Source organism: Saimiri boliviensis, chromosome 18, assembly GCF_048565385.1.
Source record: "Saimiri boliviensis isolate mSaiBol1 chromosome 18, mSaiBol1.pri, whole genome shotgun sequence".
Taxonomy (NCBI): Eukaryota; Metazoa; Chordata; class Mammalia; order Primates; family Cebidae; genus Saimiri; species Saimiri boliviensis.
Genome location: NC_133466.1, coordinates 10914801 through 10940694, shown reverse-complemented (window position 1 = coordinate 10940694; position 25894 = coordinate 10914801). Strand labels below are relative to the sequence as shown.

At 46.8% G+C, this 25894-nt stretch overlaps 1 long non-coding RNA gene across 1 annotated transcript; it reads right to left on the bottom strand.

The window, feature by feature from the left end:
- Nucleotides 1-6217: 6217 nt before the first annotated feature.
- On the bottom strand, nucleotides 6218-20217 carry LOC141582017 (uncharacterized). The gene is made up of 6 exons (XR_012514844.1): nucleotides 20146-20217; nucleotides 17449-17520; nucleotides 16407-16487; nucleotides 15370-15537; nucleotides 6458-6608; nucleotides 6218-6366 (listed from the first exon to the last, which is right to left on the bottom strand). It is a non-coding gene; the product is annotated as an uncharacterized LOC141582017 (long non-coding RNA).
- Between the last annotated feature and the right edge of the window lie 5677 nt (nucleotides 20218-25894).

Sequence of the window (25894 nt, the reverse complement as noted above, 5' to 3'; positions counted from 1 at the left end):
GTCATTCAGATCCTCATCAGGACCTCACATGAGCTGAGTCGTTGCCCAGACTGTTCCTCTGACATTTGCACACATCTTACAGAAAACCCTCCTTGCAGAGTTGGTTGTGGTATGTGTTTGATGCTATAAAGCTCCTTTTTAATGTGTACACCTGCTCTAGGGGTGATTCCTTTGAAAGAGAGTAAGACACTAACAGAAACTATCCTGGGATTAGGTGAAAAATGTCTAGCGAAAGAAACAAAGTCTGTAATAGAGTGGCCTCTTTCTCTCCCCACTTGTGACTGCGGCAGTTTTACCCCAGCAGCCGGCTGTCTTTGTCAACCAGAGGTTCTTGGAGGTTAATTCTAGCACGTGTCACCCTGTCCACGTTGTTTCACAGCTGGTTAGGGGTCAGATTTTAAAAGGTAGTTTTGTAATGTTACCTTTAAACATGGTAAATGATTAGACTACCAGATGTTACTAGTGCTAACTTTGTATTCTTAGACATTAAAATGATTGACATAAACTCTTTGTGCCTTCAAAATGAAACAAATTATAAAAATGTTTAAATGGAACCAACCTCTTTTATTTTTTTTTTCATTTTGCATTCTCCATTCCCCATTTAGGTTTCCAGACATAAAACGAATGATATGGGCTTCCTTTAAAATGGTAAGGATGGGCCTGGCATGGTGGCTCCTATCTGTAATCCCAGCAGTTTGGGAGGCCAAGGTGGATGGATTACCTGAGGTCAGGAGTTCAAGTCCAGCCTGGCCAACATGGTGAAATCCCGTCTCTACTAAAAATACAAAAATTAGCTGGGTGTGATGGTGAGCACCTGTAGTCCCAGCTACTAGGGAGGCTGAGGTGGGAGGATCGCTTGAGCCTGGGAGGTGGAAGTTGCAATGAGCTGAGATTGTGCCACTGCACTCTAGCCTGGGTAACAGAGCGAGACCCTGTCTCAAAAATAAAATAAAATAAAATAAAATAAAATAAAATAAAATAAAATAAAATAAAATAAAAAATGGTGAGAGCAAGTTTGAACCCAAGATTGTGGGCATTTGAATTAGAGATAATCAGAACTTCAGTTGTGAATCACAAAGACATTTTAAAGAGCCCTCCAAAGACACATGTGAATGATTCCTGCCCAGGTGATTGGCATAGGCACCCTGCAGGGTGCTCCACTTTCACGTGAAATTGTAGGAAAGGGCTTGTTCTGGGAGGTCTTCCCCAGCCCCGCCCCAACTCTGCCATCAGCTCCGCTCCCAGCCCACACCCTTGATTCCCTAAAAAGCTTCACGTGTGTAAGGAGGTGAGAAATATTCAGTTCTACTGGACCAAAATCTTAATTACATTGTATTTTAAAAAACAAAATGCACTTGTTCTTCAAGACATAGCATACAAAATGCAAATATGGACAAATTCTTCTTTACAGGCTATGTGAACGTTTTTCTAGATGGAGAGGATTCCATTCTCTCTTCTAGTTGCCCAAGAGGCCCGAAAATTAGTTTATAAAAACCCAAACTTTACCTTTTTGTTTGTTTGTTTGTTTTGTTTTGTTTTGTTTTGTTTTGTTTTTAGATGGAGTCTTGCTGTGTTGCCTGGGCTGGAATGCAGTGGTGTGATCTCGGCTCACTGCAACCTCCACCGCACAAGTTTAAGCGATTCTCCTGCCTCAGCCCCCCGAGTAGCTGGGATTACAGGTGTGTGCCACCATACTGGGCTATTTTTTGTGTTTTTGGCAGAGACAAGGTTTCACTGTGTTGCTCAGGCTGGTCTCAAACTCATGAGCTCAAGCAATCCACCCACCTCACCTCCCAAAGTGCTGGGATTACAGATGTGAGCCACTGCGTCTGGCCTCCAAACTTCCGTTATAAACATGGAATGTCTTAAAGCAGGCTGGAGAGGAACGTGAGAACATCACAAGGTTCTATCTTGTGGATACTGCAGCAAACGGAAGTGCAGTGACATAATCAGCCCAAAAGAGGATGGTCAGAGACCAGAGGTCTCAGTAATTTCCAGTCTATAAGTCTATCTTTAGGAATTGAATACATGTTCAAGCCTTTCACCCCCAAGATAGGCAGACAGACACACACATACACCAGATACACATACATGCATACACATACACCATTGTCACAAACACACACTCCCACATACCCACAAGCGTACTCCCACAGACAGACATTCATGCACACCCTCCACCCACACTCAGCATGCAGGATGAGCTCTGTTCCCTCTCACCACCCCCCCGACCTGTAAGCAGTAACTCGCTCTTAGCACAACCCACCCAGCCCTCAAGTTTCCCCTTCCAGTGGTTCATAAGTAGGCTTTGGAAGAATTTTAGATGAATGGCTTTTTAAAAAAATTTTGAGACAGGATCTCACTCTGCCATCCAGGCTGGACTGCAGTGGTATGATTTGGGCTCACTGCGTCTCTGCCCGCTGCCCCCCGTATCCCCCACCGCAGGCTCAAGTGATCCTCCCACCTCAGACTTCCGAGTAACTGGGACTACAGACGCACACCACCACACCTAGCTATTTTTTTTTCTTATTTTTAGTAGAGAGAGGGTCTCCCCATGTTGCCCAGGCTGGTCTCAAACTCCTGAGCTCAAGCAATCCACCCACTGTGGCCTCCCAAACTGCTGGGATTACAAGCATGAACCATCGTGTCCAGTAGGCTTTTTTTTTTTTTTTAAACAAGAAAATCTCAGCCCTTTTTTTATTTTACAGTTAGGAGAACCAAGATGTTCTTCATTCTAAGCACACATAATTCACAAAACCCTAGGTACATGAAATGGATGCATTGGGGGATGCTGTTCATATGACAAAATGACTCCTCTTTCGTATAGTGGTGTAAGTCTAAATTATTCTGTGTGGCCAGTTTCCCTGGAGATGCTGGTATTTTGCTTTAATAAGTTACATGCATTTCAGGGCATGGCCACTTTATAAGGGAGGCGTGTGGCCCCTGGTCACAGAGGGACTGACTACACTATTCCCCAGTGCTTTTGCAGGTCTGGGGCATCTGGAAGCCCTTTCTGTTTCTGTGATCTCAGGGACCCAGCAGGGGTGGCACCCGCCATTGCAGCAGGTGGATCGACACAGTCATTGTTCCCGTTGCAGAGGGTCTTTGTTGAATCCTCTGTGAGCCTTGCCTCGAAGGAGGCTGTTTAGGCCAGGAGAATCAACAGCTGCCTGGGGAAGTGGCAGGTCAAGTCATGGTCCAGAAGAAATTGTGTTCAGCAGCATGGAGCTGCGTATTTGGAAGGAGGAAGCCATTTATTTTGGTTATAAGGTCTGGGTTGGGCCACCAATGGGACCTTATCCAACCTGCATTCATTTTACCCTTTTTCGGTACTGCCACAGTCTGTCTTACCCTAATGTTCTGGCTCTGGTGGCCCCTGGCTGTGTAAACTTGTCCTCTGGAAGAGAGGAAGAGAGCACTCTGGAAGAGAAGCTATTTTTCTTGATGACACCTCCCTCTCCCATCTTTTCATTGATGCCCTTCTGTGGTGGATTCTGTGATGTAGTCCTGGGTGAGTGGATAAGGACAGAGGACATCAGGAGCCTGCCTAAGATTCCCCATGGGTGAGCTGATCTGCTGGGCTCTGTTCCCCTGCAAAGCCCTCTTTCCAGATGGCTCACACTTGCAAGTCTGAGTTAGGTCTGTTTCTGAAGCTCTGACCTGCATACGTAACCAGCACCTGCTAAGACAGTGTGAGGCTCTTCAGATCTTCTGGATCTACCCAGGCTCTAGAAAAATTCTAGGGCCTGGAAAGAGAACCATCCTTGCTTAGAAGGTTTCTTGGTTTTGTTAAAGGGAATGTATTCAAATATCATCAAGGTCTTTGCCTGCCTGCTTTGTCCTTTCTGGCATTAAGATGTAATAAGTTCTTCCGGGTGTGGTGGCTCACGCCCATAATACCAACATTTTGGGAGGCTGAGTTAAGAGGATTGCTTGAACTCAAGGGCTTGAGGCCAGCTTGGGCCACATAGTGAGACCTTGTCTTTACTAAAATTAAAGCAAATTAGGCAGGATGGTGCCTGCCTGTAATCCTAGCGTTTTGAGAGTGTGAGGTGGGAGGATTGCTTGAACTCAAGAGTTGAGATCAGCCTGAGCAACAGAGCAAGGCCTTGTCTCTACTAAAAATGAAAAACATTAGCTGAATGGGGTGGTGCCTGCCTGTAGTCCCAGGTACTCAGGAGGCTGAGGTGGGAGGATTGTTGGAGCCTGGGAGATGGAGTCTGCAGTGAGCTGTGTTTGTGCCCCCGCACTCCAGCCTGGGTGACAGAGCAAGATCCTGTTAAAAAAAAAAAATCAAAAAAGTTACACATGTTACCGGACTTTTCCCTAGAATGATTTTTAAGGGTGTTCAAAAAGACAAAAAACAAACAAAAACAAAAACAAAAACAAAAAAATGGCAAAATCCCCAGTAGTCATAAAGTCCTGAATCTACCCCAGGTATCTCTGACATATCTTTTTTTTTCCTTGAGAAACTCTCACTTTGTTGCCCAGGGTGGAGTGCAATGGCTCAATCTCAGCTCACTGCAACCTCTGCCTCCTGGGTTCAAGTGATTCTCCCGCCTCAGCCTCCCAAGTAGCTGGGATTACAGGCATGCACCACCACACCCGGCTAATATTGTATTTTTCATAGAGACAGGGTTTCTTAATGTTGGCCAGGCTGGTCTCGAACTCCTGACCTCAGGTGACCTCCCTCACCTTGGCCTCTCAAAGTCCTGAGATTACAGGTGTGAGCCACTATGCCCAGCACACCTCTGGCATATCTGAATGAGCATTTAACCTCTCGGCCTCACTCTTCTCATCTGGAAAATGGGAAGAATATCTCACAATTGTGTAGAAGGTGCTATCTTAGAAGTTCTCTATAAAGGCTAAAAAGCCGCTGGCTGCATACAAATGAATTTTTCTGAAATTTGTTCTTCTTAACAGCCCGAAAAAAAAAAGTAATTTGTCAAAATGGACAGGGCTTGAGTTTACGAGTGTAAAGACCTTGAACCTTCCCCACAGAGGTGGAAGGCAGTTATACTCTGAATTCCTGGTTCCCTACAACAAAGCAGCACCCCTGTGATATTGTCACTGCTCAGTTGTGCTCTTTGACTGGTCACTGGGGACTGCCAGGGCTGGTCTAGCTGTCTGTCAGGCACAGTGTGAACTGGATGGCCGCCACAGTGGGCTGACGGCTCTATCCGGACCCCTCTTGTCTGGCTTGGAGACACTATTTTCACTTGTGTGATATTTACTTGAGGCCCTGAGGGGTGGAAACACAGATCAATCAACGCAGGTGGTCTCTCTAATGTCAGAGCCCTGCGCCCACCTGGGCCAGGCCCTCCTCATCACCACTAGGTGGCGCTTCCTCCCATTCTCTGAAGCCAGATGGGCCTTACCTTGACAGGTACCAGCTGGGTTGACCCCCATGGACTGATGCCCACGCAGCCTTGGGACTTCATCCAAACCTAGCCCAGCGCTCTGGGTGTCACCTCAGGGTGGCCCTTGCATCAAAGGGTGGCCTTTCCAGGCCAGAGAAGCCAAGCATGAAATGACCCTGCTAATCTCAGCCCTGGCTTCCAGGACTGCCATACGCAAATGGTCAGGCTGTGTTTTCTGATGTGCTAAAGAATGTCTACAGGAGGGGGCATTCCCTTTTGTCCTGTGGTTTTCTGTTTTGCCATGGAAATACCTTCAAGGGCAAGAAAGCCCTTGTCACACCTAACTTGAACGTAACTCGCTCTTGGTACCTCTCACCTGTTTTCTTTTTGTGAAAACAGAAAGTGCTGGGCACTGCCTCGTGTACTTCAGAAATTGGAGAGAGCTCTTGGACCACTCTGAAACCTTCCCCCTCTAAGCTCAGGAGCCCAGTGCTCCTTCTTGGAGCTGAATGAGCCTAGGGCTCAGAGATGGATGAGGAGCTTACGGAAGGGGCAAGGCTCTGGCTGCTAAGCTCTGAGACTCCTGCTTCCTCTCCTGGCTAGCCCTGGCTCCTGGGGCCAGCACATCTTCCTGAGCCCGCCTGTTCTCAAGGCCCGTGCCCCAGAAGGTGCCCAAAGCTCCTCCGTGGCTCCTTACCTGATCCTGAGGGGGCGGAGGCGCAGCTGCACATGGTGGGGTCAGAGGATAAGGAATGGGGATCTGCTGCTGGTGGGAACACGGAGATCACTGCTAAACACTCAAGCGTCCATGGGGATGACCCCCTATCCTATGGCCAACTTAATTGCTCCTGCATTAATTGCCAAGTAATCAATAAATCCATCGATTTGATTTCATCGTATAAGTGTATTGAAAACAGTCTGGCGGCCTGGACCACCCGGTGCCTCTGGCTGGTCAGGTCTCGGTCCTTGGACTGCCATCTAGTCTGTGCCTCAGTTGTTTTGCTGGCTCAGAAGAAGAAAAAAGTGATGACTGTACTGTATATGTTTGTGACTTTTCTCACAATGCAGTGCTCAGCTCCTCTGTCACCAAAGCCTACCTCTCTCCGGGCTCTTTTCTGGATCCTGGAGGGCTGACTTAAATGACTCCTTAGTAAAGGAAAGAAGCCAGCAGCCTCTCATCAAACAAGTAGGCAGCTTCCATACAGATTCACAGAAAGGTGGCCCAGGAATGACTCTATCCACGTTTTCCTGCTCAGAAAGACCAACCACCAAATCTAAAAAAGAGATTGACCTTGGAGTTTCCAGGAACAGGACTCAAAAGAGTGTGGGGAAGGGATAAGGAAGAGATAGGGAGGGAGAGAGAGAGGAAGGGAGGGAATGGGAGGAGAGAGACTCCGTAGCAATGGCGGAGGAGATTGTGGCACAGGCCACAGGTGTGTAAGCCCCGTAGACCTTCTGGGAAGCTGCGATTTGCTTTGTGAGAGATTTGTGAATAGGGGGAGGTCAGTGGCCCCCAGACCCGCCTGGACACTCTGCCCTTGTCATTTAATATGCTAAATCATTTAAAATGTATCTAGTAGTATATGCTTACCATTTGGATACATTTTCCCTAAAGCGTGGACTGAACTAAGATAAAAGAAAAAAACACAAGTTATTTTCACAAGGTTCTTTGCATCTTCACTCTCTGTCACTGACTAAGCTGCAGAGGCCCCGTTTCTGGTCACATGATTCCTTCTCATGATCTCAGGATCGCCCACATTTGGAGCCAAGAAAGAGAAAATGAGATAAGAGGGTGCCTAGAGTTCTTGGGCGGTGCTGAGCAGTCGGGCTCACTTTGCTTCCATCAGTATCTTTCAGTGGCTTCTCCTTCTTGTTGTTGCAGCTCATAAATGACTTACTGGTCCCAAAAGACGTATTGTTCCAAAGAAAAACTTCAGATCATTTGGTGGTAGTTCAGGTGCTGGGCAAGTCTCTCTGCTGCATACTTTGGCATATTTTCACCAGCTTGGGCAAGAAAAAGGAGAATCTGTTGTCTCAAGTACCATACTGGAATGCATAAAAATTGAAAAGAAGGCAACAGAAATGCCCTTGCCTTTAAAAAGTGTGCAATTACAATGAGAAAGTAGAGTCATGGCCAGAAAGAGACCCAAGAACACAGGTCGTGGAAACCAAATAGATAAGTGGGTGAAGTATACGCTTAAGAACGCTTGCAAAGCTGAGGCTGAAGGGCTGCTACCACAAACAAAGTAATCAGAGCGATGATGCACGTTTGCAGAGCACTTTACAGTGTACAAAGCCAGCACAAGCACTGTGTCATTCCAGAGGTCACGGGTATGTGTCACTGATTGATGAGGACGTTGTGGTAGCAGCGAGGTGGCTGCCATCATGCCTGGCGGCCATGCAGGGTCTTATTTGCTTCTCCCTCATGAGTAAAGGGTGTGGGCCACCACAGGGACTTTGTTCTGCCAACTTTGGGGGCCTTGCCCCAACAAGGGGGCAGAATTCCCCAGCTGGAGAATTGGCAGCTTAAAGGCTTGCTGATGGCAGTAGTAGGTGGAGGGAAGGGTGATGGCTGGAGGCTCGTCTGCCTTGAGTGTTTCACCTGAAAACTAAACACCTGGGCCAGATTGGTGGGTTTTCATCCCTGGATCCATATGAGAATCATCGGTGTAGCTGTAAAAACCACCAGTGCCCACAGCACACTGCGGACCAGCTGAATGAGAGTCTCTGGACTTGGGCGTTGGTGTTGTTAAACTCTCCTTAGGTGATTCTCAGGGGCAGCAGGATTAACAGCCATTGGCTGGATGCTCTCTAAAGTGATTTTTAGCTCTGCCTAATGTCTAGGGGCTGGGTTATAACAGCCTCTGGTGGGGCTGGGCAATGAACAGAAATGATGGAGAAGGCTGCACGTACCAAGTATCTCTACTCTCAGGGAAGTTGGTTTGAGATTAGCTCTGGACACACATATAAAACCCAGTGTACTGAATTATACAGAGTCCCCTCAAAATTCGTGCCTACCCACATGTATGTTCATTGAGGCACTGTTTACAATAGTAAAGACCTGGAACCAACCCAAATGCCCATCGATGATTGACTGAACAAAGAAAATGTGGCACATATACACCACAGAATACTATGCAGCCATAAAAAATGATGAGTTCATGTCCTTTGTAGGGACATGGATGAATCTGGAAACGATTGTTCTCAGCAAACTGACACAAGAACAGAAAATCAATTACCACATGTTCTCACTCATAGGCGGGTGTTGAACAATGAGGACACATGGACACAGGGAGCGGAGCATCACACACTGGGTTCTTTTGGGGAGGAACAAGGGAGTGACAGTGGAGGGTGGGGAGGTTGGGGAAGGATAACATGGGGAGAAATGTCAGACATAGGTGACAGGGGGATGGAGGCAGCAAACCACATTGCCATGTGTGTACCTATGCAACAATCCTGCATGATCTGCACATGTGCCCCAGAACCGAAAGCACAACAACAACAAAAATTCGCGCCTCTTCAAAGCCTCCAAACGTGACCTCATTTGGAAAAAGGGTCTTTGCTGAGGTAACTGATTAAGTTCAGATGAGGTCATACTGGACTAAAGTGGGCACTAAGTCCAATGTGGCTCGTGCCCTCAAAAGAAGAGAAGACGCACAGACACACACAGGGGAGAAGGCCCGGTGGGAAGACAGGAGGAGGCTGGAGAGACGCAGCCACAGCCAAGGAAGGCCCAGTGGTGGTCAGCAACCCTCAGGAGCTGGCGGAGGTGAGGAAACGTTCTTCCTTCCAGCCTGGGAAGGGAGCGCGGCCCTGCCGACACCTGGATTTGAGGCTTCTGGCCTCCAGTTCGGTGAGAAGATTATGCATTTCTGTTGCTTGAAGTCACCCAGTCTGTGGTATTTTGTTACTGCAGCCACAGGAAACTAAGCCACCCAGTAAAGTCTGGGTCTCAGGACAGCTGAATCACCTCGTCATTGCTTAGCAATGAAAGATGCTGGAGCTGATAGCGCAGCTCACACAAGAAAGCTGGGCTGTCGGGAGAGCTGTGTCTTGTTTCCAGACAGAGCAAGGACAGCTGGGTTCAGACTGAGGCGAGACCCGACAAGAATGCCTTGTTGGAGAGCAATGGCGATTGACCCACAGGCAGCCGTTGGCTCATTCTGTGCTGCAGGAAAGGTGAGCAGATGGAGAGTAGCTGAAAGACTGGAGTTTTGATCTTGCCTCTGTCACTTCTGGCTGTGTGGCTTCGGGAAAAACAGCTAATGTCTCTGGACCTTGGTTCTTCATATGTCAAATACAGGAACTAGATGACATAATCTGCTATGCAGTTTCCAACGACTAAGTTCTAAACCCTGAGTCAGAGAGAGACAGGTTTGGCATCAGTTATAACATGTGAGAATAGTCTCTCCGGGCACAGGAATGCATCATGCTCCTTGTGGCTCATACCCCAGGTCTGATTCTGAGTTCAGACATTGGTAGCCACTTGCTTTAGGGATTTTTGGTGGACATGCTGCTTTCTGGTTCAGCTATTCCCAAATTTAGGACATTTCTGAAGCCTGTGGCTGAATTAGCAATGTCTAATCATTTGATCATCTAATATAAAAGAAGGATCAATGACCCACAAGATCGAATGAGCTTTTTTTTTTCTAGAAGACATTTTACACGATCAACCAGACCTTCAATGACCCCAACAGCCAGAGATCTTATGAGCCTTTCCCAGGACCCCACCACCCACCTCTAATCCATGCAGCAGACTACCAGGCCTATGTGTAAAACAAGCCTTGACTTTGAGGATTCACCTTGAGGGGAAAAGTGGGTCCAGAGAATATGGATGTGGAGAAAATGTGAGCACGTTTCCTCCCTGCAGTTCCTAGGATGTCGCATTATTTTTCTGTCATGTAACCACAAATTTAGTGGCTTAACACAGCCTGCATTTATCATCCTGTATCTTCCATGGGGCAGGAATCTAGGCAAGGAGTAGCTGGGGCTTTTGCTCAGGGTGTCACTGGCTAAACTCAAGGTCAGCCCAGGGTTGTGGTTCTGATGTGAGACTTGATGTCTGCTTCCAAGCCCACTGGTTGCTGACAGAATTCTGCTCTTTGCATTTGTAGGACTGAGGGCCTCCGCTCTGAGAGACCACTCCCTGGCCACACAGCCTTCTTCATAACATGGCATTTTGCTTCTTCAGGGCCGATGGGAGAATGTCTCTGCTGCCTCAAATCTTTCCAACTTTCTCCATGTCTGACTTCTAGACATTCTTTTAAAGGCTCACATGATTAGGTCAGGCTCCCAGGATAGTCCCCATTTTGATTAACTTAAAGTCAACCGATGAAGTCAGGTGGATATGGGATAATGTCCCAAAACAAAGGCAGCTGATCAGGGACTTTAATGACATGTGTGAAATCCCTTCCCCTTGGCCCTGTAATGCAGGCTAATCTCAGGAGAGGAATTCCATCGTATTCATAGGTCCCACCCACCCTTGAGCATGGGAGAGTTATACAGGGCTTGAACACCAAGGCCTAGGAATCTTGGGGTCATCTTCAAATTATCCTGCCATAGGTGAGTTTGGGGATCTGTGGTAGCCCTTCCAGGGGAAGTCGCCATCATCAATACACAACCCAGGGCCGAGATCACCTGGGATAGTAAAACCTCACTTTTCAGGGGGCTCCAGGCCTTACCCTAGCATCACGTGTCTGCTGCATATCTTCTTGGCAAGTTTCCCTGAGACACTTTCACTCCTAATCCTTAGGCTCAAACACCTGTGGGGCGGGAAGTGTGGCATTTCCGCGAAGTCCTCTTGACTTGAGTCCCAGGTCCCTCTGACAAAGCAGGAGTCTGTTGACCTTCCAGTCCTGGCACCAAATGTACCTGTTTACTCAGCTTTTGCCAAAGGGTGGGGAGAGAGGGTGGGGAAGAAGGAAGGGCTCATTTGCAGTTGGTCAATGAAATGCTTTGTTATAATTTTGCTCCATGTCGTGCAGGTGGCCAAGTGTCTTGGGTACAAGGTAGACAGATTTCTCCGCCTTGGTCTTTCCCGCATTCAGCCCCCAGCCAGTGGTGCACATTCAGAACAATCATAGAAATAATAAAGGTCACAGTTTCTGCTGCGGTATGAAAGGCTATCTTTAGAAAGAAAAAAATGATCTGGGAGGAGTTACACAGAGTTTAGAAAAACGAAACAGACACCAGTTCCTGATCTCTCGCAGTTTCATTCCGTGTTACTCATCAATGCCTGTCTGACGCTTTCCTGTCTTGATGCATAGTTTATTGTCTATCTTTTGGCCATGGATACTCTTGGATAATCTAGTCACACCAAGCATAGTTTTTCAAGTGACAAGCGTTGTGGGGGTAATGGACTGGATTTCTCTCACTTGTGTTGCAAGACTCTTCAGAGTCCTAAGCCTATGGAATTTTTGTTTGTTTGTTTGCTTTTATTTTTATTTTTTGAGGTGGAGTCTTGCTCTGTCACCCAGGCTGGAGTGCAGTGGTGCAATCTCGGCTCACTGCCACCTCCACCTCCTAGGTTCAAGCGATTCTCCTGCCTCAGCCTCCTGAGTAGCTGGCATTACAAGTGTGCACAATCATGTCCAGCACATTTCTGTATTTTTAGTAGAAATGGGGTTTCATCATGTTAGCCAGTCTGGTTTCGAACTTCTGGCCTCAAGTGATCCTCCTGCCTTGACTTCCCAAAGTGTTGGGTTTACCGGCGTGAGCCACTAAGACTAGCCAAGTCTAAGGATTTTAAATCGTGGGGACATGAAAGTCTCCGTAAAAATAAGAACGCTGAGTTGGAAGTGGAGGCAAAAATGTCACTCTGGTTTTGTGTGGACACAAGAACCAAGAAAGGCCTCCTTGTGCAATGAAATAGGTCAGAAACCCAGTCCTAAGACCTCAGACTTCTCACCGCCCAATGAGAAACTTGGCCCACACATTGCCCCCACAGTTCGTTTCTAGCAGAAAAATGCTTTGATTCTGTATGACACACAATTCTCCACACAGCCTGTGTAGCTACGTCACAACTTTACAACTCTCACAAGGGGCACTTCCAAATAAGTCATGAACATCTCACAGCAGGAACAGACGGCAGGTGACCAGCTCTCAAGTTTGGGTTGGTTTGCTGATGTTTTCCAGAAAATCATCTCCCGGGGACTGATATTAAATAATGTAATGTCATTATGTCATAAAAAATTAAAATTTAAAAAGTATTATTTACCATTCTGTTCTTGAGCTGTTATGTTCTGGGCACCAGATGACATTTTTGTTTTGTTTTGAGAGAGATTAAAACAATCAAGGCAGTCCGACTTTGTTCTCAGTAGCTATCTCATTAGTAATGTTGAATGCGGTAAAAGCAGTTTCCTTGGTGAGAAATGAATATATAGTTACAACCACATTATGTCTTCGAAGATAAAACGATTCCTATCTGTATTAATAAGAACATTTTCTGAGCTTCCCTGTGAATGTGATCTTCATGGAGGAACATGTTCCCAGCTTGTCCTGAGGACCAGATCCAAGCAATGTTCTCCACGAGTATAGATAGATTTGACTTGGCTCTGCAAGAAGTTTCTGGATATGAGTAATTACAAGACACTGAAATGGCTGAAATGAGGGGGACTGATGTTTCCCCCCAGGAGATCTTGATAAAGGAGGCATCTCCTCTCTCAGAGATATCCTATGTTGGACCTGTCTGGCAGCCAGAACTGGTTAGATCACCTATCAAAGTGATATCAGTGATGTTGCTTCTCTGTGAAAGAGCTTCTACTCAGTATTTCTGAGAATTCTGACAATCCGTTTTTATTTTTTAAAGAGGAGAAGCTTTTGAAACACAGTGGCACTCACAGGCAAAATTTGGAAGGCTACCTTCAGGGACCACCACATTAGTGATGCCAAGGCAGGGGCCTTTTGCACCTGGAAAACTAGGCTTCTCTGTTATGTGAAGCCCTTGAGGTGTTTTCTTGATGGGCTTGATAGTGCAGTGGTGATTTGCCACCCCAGGAAATCCAGTCCTTACCCCGTGAGATCACAAGAGCCTTCTCTGTTTGCTCAAGAGAGTCTGGCCAGTCCTGCCCCTCTCCCACACTGTGTACAAGCATGGATCTTGAACTCAGAGCCTGATTATTAGCTAATGCCTGAAGCTCCTTTTTGTGGCATCACATAACATCAGGAGAATGGCAGGTCCCAGCTGCCCACTTGCCCTGTCCCCATCCTCAGGCCTTCAGGGGGTACCGTTTATACATGTGCATGTGTGTATGACAATATGAAACATGCATTTCAGATCCCCTCTTCATAAGGGGAAAAGAGAAGGAAGTTGAAGTGGATGAGAATCAAGGAACGGGGTTTAGCATCAGTGAGAGTGGCAAGACAACTCAGTCTTGGATTTTTAATCAAGGGATATTAGTAAAGAACAGCGTATCCTTTGTTGGGCAGAAAATAAAAATGCAAAACAGAAGCCAGTAGAGATTTAATAAACAGGGCAATCAGTAGGACTTGGCAGGCAGATGTGCACACAATGGCTGCTTTAACCTGGTAGGGATGAGCCTCGGTGTGATGGTGAATGCTGGCTTCCACTGACATTGTCTTGAGTTGGCCCAAGAGTCAATGAAGAACATTTTGGATCAATTTGGACAGTTGTCCACAAGCAGGAATCCCACAGTGTTCACTGTCTTCCAGGAACTTTTAAAAAACAATAGAAAGAGTTGTTCAGGGATAAAGCATTTTTCCTTTTTCAAACGCTTTCAATGGTTGGCTCACCTTATCTGGGCGAGGCATGTGAGTGTGGTTATCGTGGGTACTGAGGCAACCAAACATTTGTAGCTGTTTCTTTAAGACCATTCTCACAATGTAGTCTCACCCCTACCTTTCTTTCTCCTACCTCCTGAACTGGGACTCAGAATGACTGGGCAAAGCATCGCATGGCCTTGGGCAAATTGTTGGATTTTGCTGAATCTCAACTTACTCACCTGGAAAAAACGTTTTCCACCCAGCTCTTGGAACTGTTGTCAGAATGGACAGTAAAGTGCATAAAAATTGGAAATACTAGGTACAAGCAAAGATTATTGTGTTTTCTCCTGGTTTGGGGCTAGGTTTTTGTATACAATAAGTGTTTTCCATTAGACGCGACTAACACCAATGCAGAGCCATCAGCAGGAGAAGAATTTGCGTTTGGACAACTCCTTGAAGGATGAAGAAATAGGCTTCAGGAGGCAGAGTAGCTTTATGGACAAGAGAGTTGAGTGGAAGAATCAAGTCAGTCTGTTGTGGAGGAGGCCTTGAATCGGCTACTTTTTTTCCTCAAGGCCAACAGGAACCACACCTATCTTTTTGAGATTGCAAGAGGAAATGGAAGAAAAATTATCTTGACTTTGTCTGAACAACAGTGTCAAGGGGTGCTATCTCACTCCAAAATAGTTTTAATGTTCACTGCCTAGCTCTGTCCCAGATGCCATTTGTCCCTGAAAAACCTCTTTAGGAAGACCCTCTTGACCTGGGAGACTGGAATGAGCTTCTCTTTAAGACCAGGTTACTTCTGAAGTCATAGCCAGGCACGGGGGACCCATAGCCACATCTAGTCTGATTCACTTCCTCTAGTTGAAAATGTTTGTGAAGGCCCTTGCAAGACATAAACCATATTTCTGTCTTCCTTGCTTTGAGCTGTTCACCATTGTATCATCTAGATTGTGATTCACTATTAAAAATGACCACAAATCTTTAGAAAAATTACGTATCAGGCTGGTGCAAAAGTAATTGTGGGTTTTGCCATCTCTTTTCATGGCAAAGCAGACAAAGCAGCTGGGATTATAGGAGAGAACACACAGGAAAGCAAGGCGTAGCACATGTGTTCATTATGTTGATGGTTATCTGGTTAGCCATGAACTTTCTAAATTAATTGAGAAACTTTTTAAAGTACCAGAAGAGAGATGGGCGGTGACCAAGAGAAAATGTTTCAGACCAAAGAACAACCACCCTACTTTTAACTCGCTCCCTTACAGTTGAGAGCTATATGACTCACCTCCCAGAAATGGCTTTTGTGTCCAGGAGCTCCAGGCCCTGAAGGATGCTGCTTTACTTATGAAGAAACAGAGGCAGGCTTCTTACCAGGCTATGTTGCAAGAATGGCTGAGCTGGGTCTCAGTGAATGGCAGAGCTTTCAGGGAAGGCAGCAGCCAAAACTGGAAATCTGGCTCAACACAAAAGTGAAGGATGGGTCTTACATGAAATGCACTGGGTGGTAGTGTTAAGAATGCCAGGGCCCTCATTGTTACCTTATCATCTTCTAAAGACAGCTGTGGGGTCTGACTTGTTCAATATCTTTCCATATTTGCTCTTACCCTTTGAGGATATGGAACCAATCATGGTAATTCTCCCCCCTTGAACATGCCCGAGGACTGATACCTCTTCATATACTCCATCATGGGTGAAGATTCCATTCTTGAGGGAAACCCCTGCTTGGAGATGCCAAAGATCAAAACAAAGGGACAATATTTTTATCTATTCTAGAGGCAGGGAAGGACCTGTTGGCTATATCTGGTCCTAAGATCATCTCTCTTGGGACACTGGCCATGGAGAAACACTGGGTTCTGTGGAGCCTGCCACTTTAGCTTCCTAGAAAAAATCCTTCAGGACTTGGAGCACAGGGACAGTCCCTCAACTTAGATCAGGCGCTGAGTCCATACTAGAATCTGGTCTGGACTCCTTCAAGGGGATCTTCTGCCCCTGGGAGTTTCCTGAGTCCTGGCCTCAGTTTTCTTCTCTTTTACTGAGCTCTTTCCTGGCACATCACTTGGAGCTGATCTCTTTGAGTTCACGATTTGAAAAGTGGTTGTTGTTCTGACTGGTGCCTTTGCTGCCTAAGATTTCATGAAGATGATAGCACAGCAAATGACACAAGGAGGTACTTTAGACCTTTTGCACTCAGATAACTTTGGAGATAAAGGTGACATTAGCAATCATACAAGGGAAATTTCAGCTGAAGAAGCCCAGAGAGTGTGAACTACTTGTCGTAAGACCCTCAGCCACATACGGCAATGCTGGGACTAGTATCCAAACCTCGTGATTCGTAGTTGACAACCATGCATGTGTGGATGGGGTTCTTGAAATGTGATCCTTGGACCAGCAGCGTCAGATCTCCTGGGAACACATTAGAAATGAAAATTATCAAGTTCCATCCAGACCTACTGAGTCAGAAGCTCTGCAAGCTGTATTTTAACCAGCACTCTAGGGAATTCAAATGCTTGCTACGGTGTGAGAAACAAGTGCTCTGTGCTGTGCTAAATTAAACTTTTTGAGGGACAATTCAGTATTTTTCATCATTTGCAGAAGAGTTTAGTGCTGAACAATGATTTCTATCACACTTGATTCTTTTTTGTTTGTTTGTTTTGTTTGTTGAGACAGAGTCTCGCTCTGTCACCAGGCGCCAGGCTGGAGTGTAGTGGCACAATCTCAGCTCACTACAACCTCTGCTTCCTGGGTTCAAGCAATTCTCTTGCCTTTGCCTCCCGAGTAGCTGGGACTGACAGACGCACACCACCACATCCAGCTAATTTTTGTATTTTTAGTAGAGACAGGGTTTCACCATGTTGGCCAGGATGGTCTCGATCTCTTGACCTCGTGATCCGCCCACCTCGGCCTCCCAAAGTGCTGGGATTGCAGGCTTGAACCACCGCACCTGGCTCACACTTGCTTCTTTTATTCATTTGTATACTTATTCTTGAATGCCCATTTCCATATTAGGCACCATATGGCTCAGAAGGACACGTTGAACAAAGATCCTTCCTTCAAGAAGCCGAAAGTCATGACACAGACCAAGGAAGCTCTGATACTAAGTAAGGCAGAATATGATGGAATCTTTGAATGATGTAGATACCAAGGGCAATATGAGTTTGGTGAAGCTTTGGGCTACAGAGATGAGGTTGGAAATATCAACAGGAGAAGAGAATTAGCAACCAGCTCATAGAAATGGGCCTGGTAAGTTGCAGAAAGAATAAGGAGATTGGTCAGGTTAGAGGAGAGGTCTTGCTGTCAAGAAGACTTACGAGAAGTTCTGAGACTGAATTTCTCCCTGAATTAGGAGAACCCCAAAGGTACTTGCCTCAGTGACTGAAGAGAGGGGGCTGGTTTGTCACAGATCCACTGCTCAGTGATTGACTCTGGAAGCATCTGTCTGGTAGGGAGGGCAAGAGGAAATATTTTCAGACTTTACTCTGGTACAAGCCTCAAGCAATTTGTCATGACTCAGGTGGTTGGGAAACAAGTGTGCTCCCGGGACAGCTTGACATATCACTCAGCAGCCTCCTCGGGCCAAGCTGTTCTTTTAAAGGAAGAGTTTTGGGTTGACTCTGAATGTGGAAGAGTCCAAAAACAGCAAGTGACAACAGACGGTTGAGTCATGAGTGCATGTCACATCCAGGCCAGTCCTTGCTTCCAAGCACGAAGTAGACCATGGCGTTGGATTGATGTTTTCTCATTATAACCATAAATTCTCTGTGACCCATTTTCACTGCCTCTATCGTTTTATGGACCTGTATAGCTGCATGGAAACTAAATTGGTATTTATTATAAGGCACCACCAGATCCCCAAAGGCCTTCTAGGTTGCCCAAGAAAAGCTTCTTTGGAGCACCCAACTCCAGCATATTTTATTATGTTTAAGTTTCTGAAACATAATGCACTTGTGATATATGTGAAAAATATAGTTATCAGAATTTTTTATTCATCAGGAAACTTTGTTTTCAACCATGCTGGATAAGAGAGGACTTACTACAGGTACAACTATGCATTATTTTTTAAAAGAATCCTAGCTAGCATTGATTTAGTATAATCATGGGCCCTCTACAGCTACTTCAAATTCATTATCTGTGTCATGCCCACCATTATCCTATGAAGGAGGTATTATTGTTGTCTCCACCTTACAGGTGAGCAAACTGACTCACAGAGAGGACAAACAATATCTTCAAAGCCATGAAGCAAATAAGCAGTGAAGACTGGATTGTACATACACGTGTGCACACACACACACACCCCACTCACAGTCATGGTGGAAGACAGAATAGTATGTGGCAAAGAGGTACGGATTTCAAGCTAACATCTGGTAATCGACAGGCTGAGTAAGTTTGGGAAACTGCTTTTAAACCCTAGAATATTGGTTGCCTGATCAATAACGTAGAAGCCCTTGCTCATAGGTTAATCTCGAGGAATGAATGAGACATGTTGAAAAGTTTTGTTCTATAAACCAACCTCCCCAACAGCTGTATCCAAAAACTGGATTTTTACTGGCAGGTCATCGATATAGGCTCAACCTCAGATTTTTCTGCTCTGACTCCCTTTTCCCAAATTGAATGGTCGATTATGCTCCTAACCCATCAGTGCTTAGTTGATGATACATAATCATCATCTCGCCAGGTGACCTGGTAACTTAATTAACTAGCAGTTTGACCGGAACTTTGTGGAGTGCCAGGTGGTGACGCAGACTTGGACCCACTCAGTGCTCTGACAGATGGACACCAGCATCCCTGAAAATAAAGATGTCTTGTCTTTGGGTCTGTGTGTTTGGTTACTCAGTTGCTTCTCTGTTCTGTGGAAGTCATATTTTCCTCTATTTCTCCAACAGTCCCTGCAGCCGGTGGGTCAGCGCCCCGGGGGCACCATGGTTTCACAGCCTTGCTTTTTCCAGCATCTGGTATCTCAGGAAGCCACAGACTAACCCCGTTGGCATCTCCCACCCCGACTGCCCTATACTTGGTGGCTTCTAGCTTTTGATGAATTCAGGGAAATAGGGGTTCCTGTGAGCCCATGTTTTTTTAACGGCTCACAGTTTACACCCGGAATACATATTTGCACTCCAGCTGTCTAAAATGAGCAGAACTTTGGAAATATTCTCTCTTTTTTTGAGACTGTCTTGCTCTCTTACCAGGCTGGAGTGCAGTAGCACTATCTCGGCTCACTGCAACCTCTGCCTCCCGAGTTCCAGCGATTCTCCTGCCTCAACCTCCTGAGTAACTGGGGCTACAGGCATGTGCCATCATGCCCAGCTAATTTTTTGTATTTTTAGAAGAGACAGGGTTTCACCATGTTGGTCAGGATGGTCTCAATGTCTTGACCTTGTGATCCGCCTGCCTCGGCCTCCCAAAGTGCTGGAATTACAGGTGCTAGCCACTGCGCCCGTTAGTGGCTCCTGTCTGAATTCCAAATGTCTCCCTGAGTTTGCTTTAGAGGCAGAGGGGAGAATTATTGAATTAACAATGATTCCCCAATGAAACCCCCCTATGGAATTTGAAGTATAGCCATTATGATAAATAGGCCTTTGATTGTGGTAAAATACACATAGCATAACTTTACCATTACTGACATTTAGTCCATTCACAACGTTGTACAACCCTCACCGCTGCCTGGTTCCACAACATTTTCATCACCCCTAAAGGAAACCCTGTACGCATTAAACGGTCCCTCTCCATTCCTCCTCCTCCCGGACTCTGGCAACCACTGATCTGCCTTCTGTCTTTAGAGATTTGCCTATTCTGGATATTTTCATGTAAGGAAGACCAGTTTGTTCATTGAAAATTCTCAACATGCTACACATTCACATTGCTTCAAAATCTAAAAGTCTAAAAGGGTTTCCTTTCTTTTACTTCTCTCCATCGGCCTGGGCTCCCTTCCCACCGATGACCTGTGTCTTTGTGGAGGCGCATGTATTCTAGAACACGTGGCTCCAGTGCAAGCAAATATGACACACATTCTTATCTCCCCCTTTTATCACACGAAGGGTAACATCCTATACACGATATTCTGTACCTTGTTTTTCAGTCACCTACAAAATGTCCTGAAACTCCCATCCCCAACAGGACACAGAGAGCTTCGTCATTCCTTTTTAAAGCCACATAGTAGTTGTTTGAATCTACCATGCTTCATTTAACTCATCCTTTCTTGATGGACATCTGGGTTTGTTTCCAAGTGTTTGCCATCACCGGCAAAGCTGCCATGAATTATCTCACACGCATGTCGTCTTAAAAGTGTCTTGGCAGCACAAATTCCCAGAAGATGAATGACTGGGTCAGAGGGCATGTGGATTTGTAGTTTTGTAACTATCACTCAGTTTCTTTCTGCAGGGGCTGTGCCGATTTACCCTCTCACCAGCAGTACATGAGAGTCCCGCAGCCTCCATCGAAGAGTGTATTACCCAACTCTGTATTTATTTCCTAATCTCAGTGTAATTGAATTTGAATATCTATTCCTATGTTTAAGAAAGAGGATTTAAAGGATTCTGGTTTTGTCTCCTAAAAGAAAAAAAAAATGCTTTGGCACCTCCACGTTGCCTATTTCCATTTAAGGATAAATGAAAAATGCAGTAATTTCCAGGAATGTCCACAAAATCAGTGACTTGCCGAAGTCCACACACTTTCCCTACCTGGAACGAAGCCTCTGTGGAGGGTCCCCGTTTCCTGCGGTATCTCCCTTCCCAGCCTCCCAGGGACAGGCTGTGAGATCTCACCCCTCCCCGTGCTCCGCTGTTGACTCTGCACCCCACAGTCAGTTCGCCTCTTTGTGCCCAGCCTGGGCTCCGGTAGTTTATTTAAAAGCACGACAAGCACTCTAATTATGGAGATAAAAGCTGCCTGCGATGTAGAGCAGGGCTGGGGTTGAAAGGTCTCTTTTTTGGCTCTTTCTCATCACATTAGAGTTGCAGGGGTGGCTGATCACCCTGAGATTTAATCCTGCAGTCTGAAGAATCTTACTTCTCCTGAATTGAGAGTCAATTAATCCACTGAAAACGTGTGGCATTCACAATCTGATGTCATGGCCTCCAATGTGGACGTCGCTCTCTGCTTGGGTGGAGGAAGTAAGCAACTTTTCCTTCTTCCTGCATTTCCCACTTCTCCGCAAATATGAAGAGCAATTCTCTGCCTTCACAAGCACAGGCTGGCGGGAGCTAGGAGAGCAAGCTGACACGGCTCGGCAGGCTGTGTTTGCCATCTGGTCATCGTGGAGGGACAGCTGAGTGTGCAGTGCCCTTCCACCCATCATTACAAGACCAGGGAAAGACATTTGGCCTTTGGGCAGGCTATAGTCCAGGCAAAAGGCTCATCCTCAGAAGGCCGCCTTCTCTAGTTTGCAAACAGCACAGATTTAGAGGTTTCATTCCTTCTCATCCCAGGAACCACATGTAAGTCCCTCTCCCTGCTGCGGTCCTCAGGATGCCTTGATGGTCCTTATTTAAGTATTGAATCAGGAAAGGGCTTCACACAAGACAACCGTGAGGTGTGGATGCTTGAGCTAATTGCATCTGCTGGTAAACGTGTCACCTCCGTCCTCTGACCTGGAGAGCATTTCTCTTCATTTTCTCTGCTTCTTGTTCCCCAGAGAAATGTTCCACCTGCCCGGAGGTGTTCATGGTGTCTGTGTCCTGCCTCTGGTACAGAGGATCTCACGTCCATGAGACCTTGCCCGGTGCTCCCCAGAGAAGCCTGGCAGCAGCTCTGACGATTCCTAGCAAGACCAAGCCCTGCGGCTCCGGGTCAGCCACGGTCACTTCTCTGCAGCTGTCCTCCGGGCACAATCTCCAAATAATATTTCTAGCCATTTAGGCTTTCACCATAATCAGAATTATCGCATGTAGAACCAAAGAGCCAGATACATCCATTCACACCTGTGCCACCATTTACAGTGAGAGCTTAGCGAATCACTTAACCTCCTTGTGCCTCAGTTTCCTCACCTGTGAAAGAAGGAACACAACAGTAGCAATGCCACTGAGCAGCTGTGCAGTAGATGAGCTTCTGTACGAAAGGTGAGTGAACAGTGTCCCACTGTACCTCCCCACTGTGGTGGCGTCAACATTCCCCTGGGATGGTGGTGGCTGATCTGTGCCCCCCACCCCATGACAATGTCTTCACCATGGCAATTGATGCTGTTAAATCAGGGCCTGGGTTTGTCTTGGCTTGACTTGTTTCCATTTTCCGTTGAAAATTAAATGTGGATAGGCTTCAGCCTGATTCGGTCTGCTCCCTGGGCCTTGGCCAGTGAGTTCTGAGTAACTGCAGACAGGGTGCGGTCACCGGGATTTGGTTATTGGTTTTTCTTCCCCCTGTGGTTTTGGGCAGGTTGCTCCATGACGGGCAGCTGTTTCGTCTTAGAACTGGACTTTCCGGGAGAGCCTTTGGGTCACTCTGGGCATCCGCTGGAAAGGGTTGCTCTTGGAGCAAGCTCATCGGCCCGCAGGAGGGGCTGCCTTCCTGACCTGTCTCCCTGAAGCCAACCAAAGTCTGGGCAACACCAGGTTTAATGACTGCAGCTCCATTTTCTAGGCAATTTGTGTCGCTATTCCTGTTTGTCAGGCCTTGACTGTTCCTTTGCTGTCATCCTGTGCTTCCCTGGCCACGGGCCCTTTCCCCAACCCCGCCACGGCGTGCCCACCTCCACTTGCGGAGGGTGGAGGTGGGAGCCCCAGCCAGCCATGTCCCTGTTCCCTGCTCCAATGACCACTGTCATGAGGACTCTCCCACTGGCTCAGGCTCAGTTAGTCGAGCTGGTGTGCCCCACTCTTGGCTGATCCCCAACTCTCCTAGAGTGTGCTCATTCTGACCCAGCTCTCCCAGGTAGAGGATGCTTTTTAAACATGTCCTCGAGAAACTCTGCAGACCCATTCCCAGCCCATTCTCTGAGACTCCAGGTCTGGCCAGGTTGAAACTTCTGTAAATGAGAACTCAAGTAAAGAGAGTATAGCTTGGACATACACTTTGCACATGTATGCATATGTGTGTATGTGTGTGTGTGTGTGTGTGTGCGCATGTGTTGGGGTTTTTAATTTTTTAAATTTATATTTATTAAAAAAAATTTTTTTTGAGACAGGGTCTTCTTCTGTCTCTCAGGCTGGAGTGCAGTGGTGTAATCATGGCTCACTGCAGCGTGAAACTCTTGGGCTCAAGTGATGCTCCCACCTTAGCCTCCCAAAGCACTGGGATTAGAGGTTTGAGCCACTGTGCCTGGCCTGTTTAAAAAGCAAAAAGTCCCTAGACCTGCCAGTCCAGGGCACTAAATTACAAGAACACCAAGGCCAAACAGGCTTGAAGGCTGCTCCAGGCTCCTCACTGGCAAACCCTACTTCCTGATCCCTTAGTTGGTGGGGGAGGGGGGCTGCATTATGGCCATGGAGACTCGGAGTCTTATCAATGGAGTGGGGATGACACCCTTTTCTGAGCACTTTGTGAGGTTTTGTGCCATCCTGGGCACTTGGCGTCAGAGGCAAATGGAGTCGATCGCTTTGCAAAAAAAAGTTGCCAGACAATTTTTCCCATTGGCACCGAGCCTAGAATTATAATCAGATCTTGACTTCTTCAAAGCCTTCTTGCTTTGGATTTTCCAAATCGCAAATAAATATTGAGGGCAATTACCTTTCCTTAGTTCTCTGATGTATGAAGGGGAGTTTTCATCTATTAATTCAAGAACCCTCTCATTTCATTTGGAAGGTATTAGCCCATGGAACTTGTTCACTTAATATCAACACAGTCTGTCTAGGCTTTGACTGAAAAGAGAGAGGGGTTGTTATGCTCTAGGTTAATATTTTCCTCTCTTTAAGAAGTCTTGGGTAAGCCAGACACTCCTTCTGGGACAAAAACAGCTGTTTTCTTCCCATTACTGAGCGCATTGTTTGTGTGGGTTCATTTACTTGCTATATTCATAATATCCTCCAGGAGGCAGCAAATCCCAACTTCTGGACGTGGCTCACGGCGGCCCTGCCCATTGCTGAGCTGACTCGCAATGTGGGTCTCAGAGAGGAAGGGCTTACTGGATGACAGGCCGCCTCCTCTGCGGCTTCTCCGGGCTTGCGATGAAAGCACTTCTCCTGGAGGAAAAGCAGAGCTCCATCAGTCTCTTTTGGAGAGCTGTCAATGTGACCAGACCTATTAAATACTTAATTGAGGTGCTGAACTTTGAAGATGGAAGTGCCAGTGGGGAGTGCTGTCCTTTCCAGCCTGGGGGGCATCTCTTTCAGCTTATAGGCTCACTTGGGGTCCCTCTCTGTTAAGCACAGGCAACCACGCCACCCCTGTGGGCCGGGGAAGCGTCTGGTCGTCGAATTCACTTGCAGACACTTCCTTGATCTCCAGCCACACCACACTGCCCCCTGAGTCCCGCCGAGTGGCTCAGTCACCCTCGTGTGTGCCTCTCACCCACTCTGACCTTGTCATGGGATCCCCGAGGTGCTGGTTCATGCAAGGCTCTGTGTTTAACCGAGCTAAGCTGGCACCGTGGGGCTGGACGCGGTGGTTCGCACCTGTAATCCCAGCACTTTGGGAGGCCAAGGCAGGAGGATCACCTGAGGTCATGAGTTCGAGACCAGCCTGACCAACATGGTAAAAACCCGTGTCAACTAAAAATACAAAAATTAGCTGGACGTGGTGGCGTGTGCCTGTAATCCCAGCTACTCGGGAGGCTGAGGCAGGAGAATCACTTGAACCCTAGAGGCGGAGGTTGTGGTGAGCCAAGATCATGCCATTGCATTCCAGCCTGGGCAACAGAGTGAGTCCCAGTCTCAAAAAATAAAATAAAATAAATAAGTAAATAAACTGGTATGGTGCCCTAGTGGCTTTGTGGTTCTGCCTGGGGGCGGAGGGTGGGTTACATAACTGAGCAGCACCTCCAAGCACGATCCCAACACGGCCCCGGGCCTGGCAGAGTCTACAGCTGGTCCTTTTCCATGAAACTAGGGGTGAGGGGATGGGGGCTGGCTTGCGTGTGTGTGTGTTCTTCTTTTGTATTTTTATTATTAGAGGTCAGGTTAATCATTTTTGTTCCATGTGCATCGACTATCTGGGTTTCTTCTTTTCCGACTTGCTTGTTTCAGAAGCTTTCTAACCTCCTTTTGTGCTGAGGTGATTGTCTTTCTCATTGATTTTAGGAGTTCTTTGTTGATTACCGTAACACCTGGTTATGTGTGGTGCCAATACACCTATGCTTTTGTTTAGAGAAAACCCTGCTGAATGCTGACGAACACTGAAGGCTTCCTACAGGGGAATTATTACACTCAGGGGTTGATATAAAATCTCATTGATCCTTACACTTTACAGAAGAAACAAGGGCACAGAGGGGTTAAAGAAGCGGGCTAAACTCATTCTGCTCGTAGTCGCCGGGACGGGATTCTCACCCAGAGTTGGACACCAGACCTCAAACGTTCAGCCATTATGGTCAATCTTCTCATGAATTTTTGTCTGGGCCACTTATCGTCAAGGTTGCTAGCACGAATTGTGGAGTCTTCTTTTACGATTATTTCTGGAGCGACGATTTCATTCTGTTATGTGGCTGACTTCTGTTCAAAGGAGACTTGCGTTTTGTGTGCTCTTTGTGATTGTATTGGAAGAGAACACAGTGTGACCAAGATTTCTGATGCCACTGGGCAATGTGCAGCAGAGACCCCCGGGCGGTCACCCACCGGTCCTCAGCTGAACTCGTGGCTGGGCTGCGTCTCCAGCCTCCTCTCATCATCTCCCTGCCGGCCCCCTCGGCCCTCACCAGACTGTGCTGTGTGCTGTCTCCTGCCAGGTCTGGG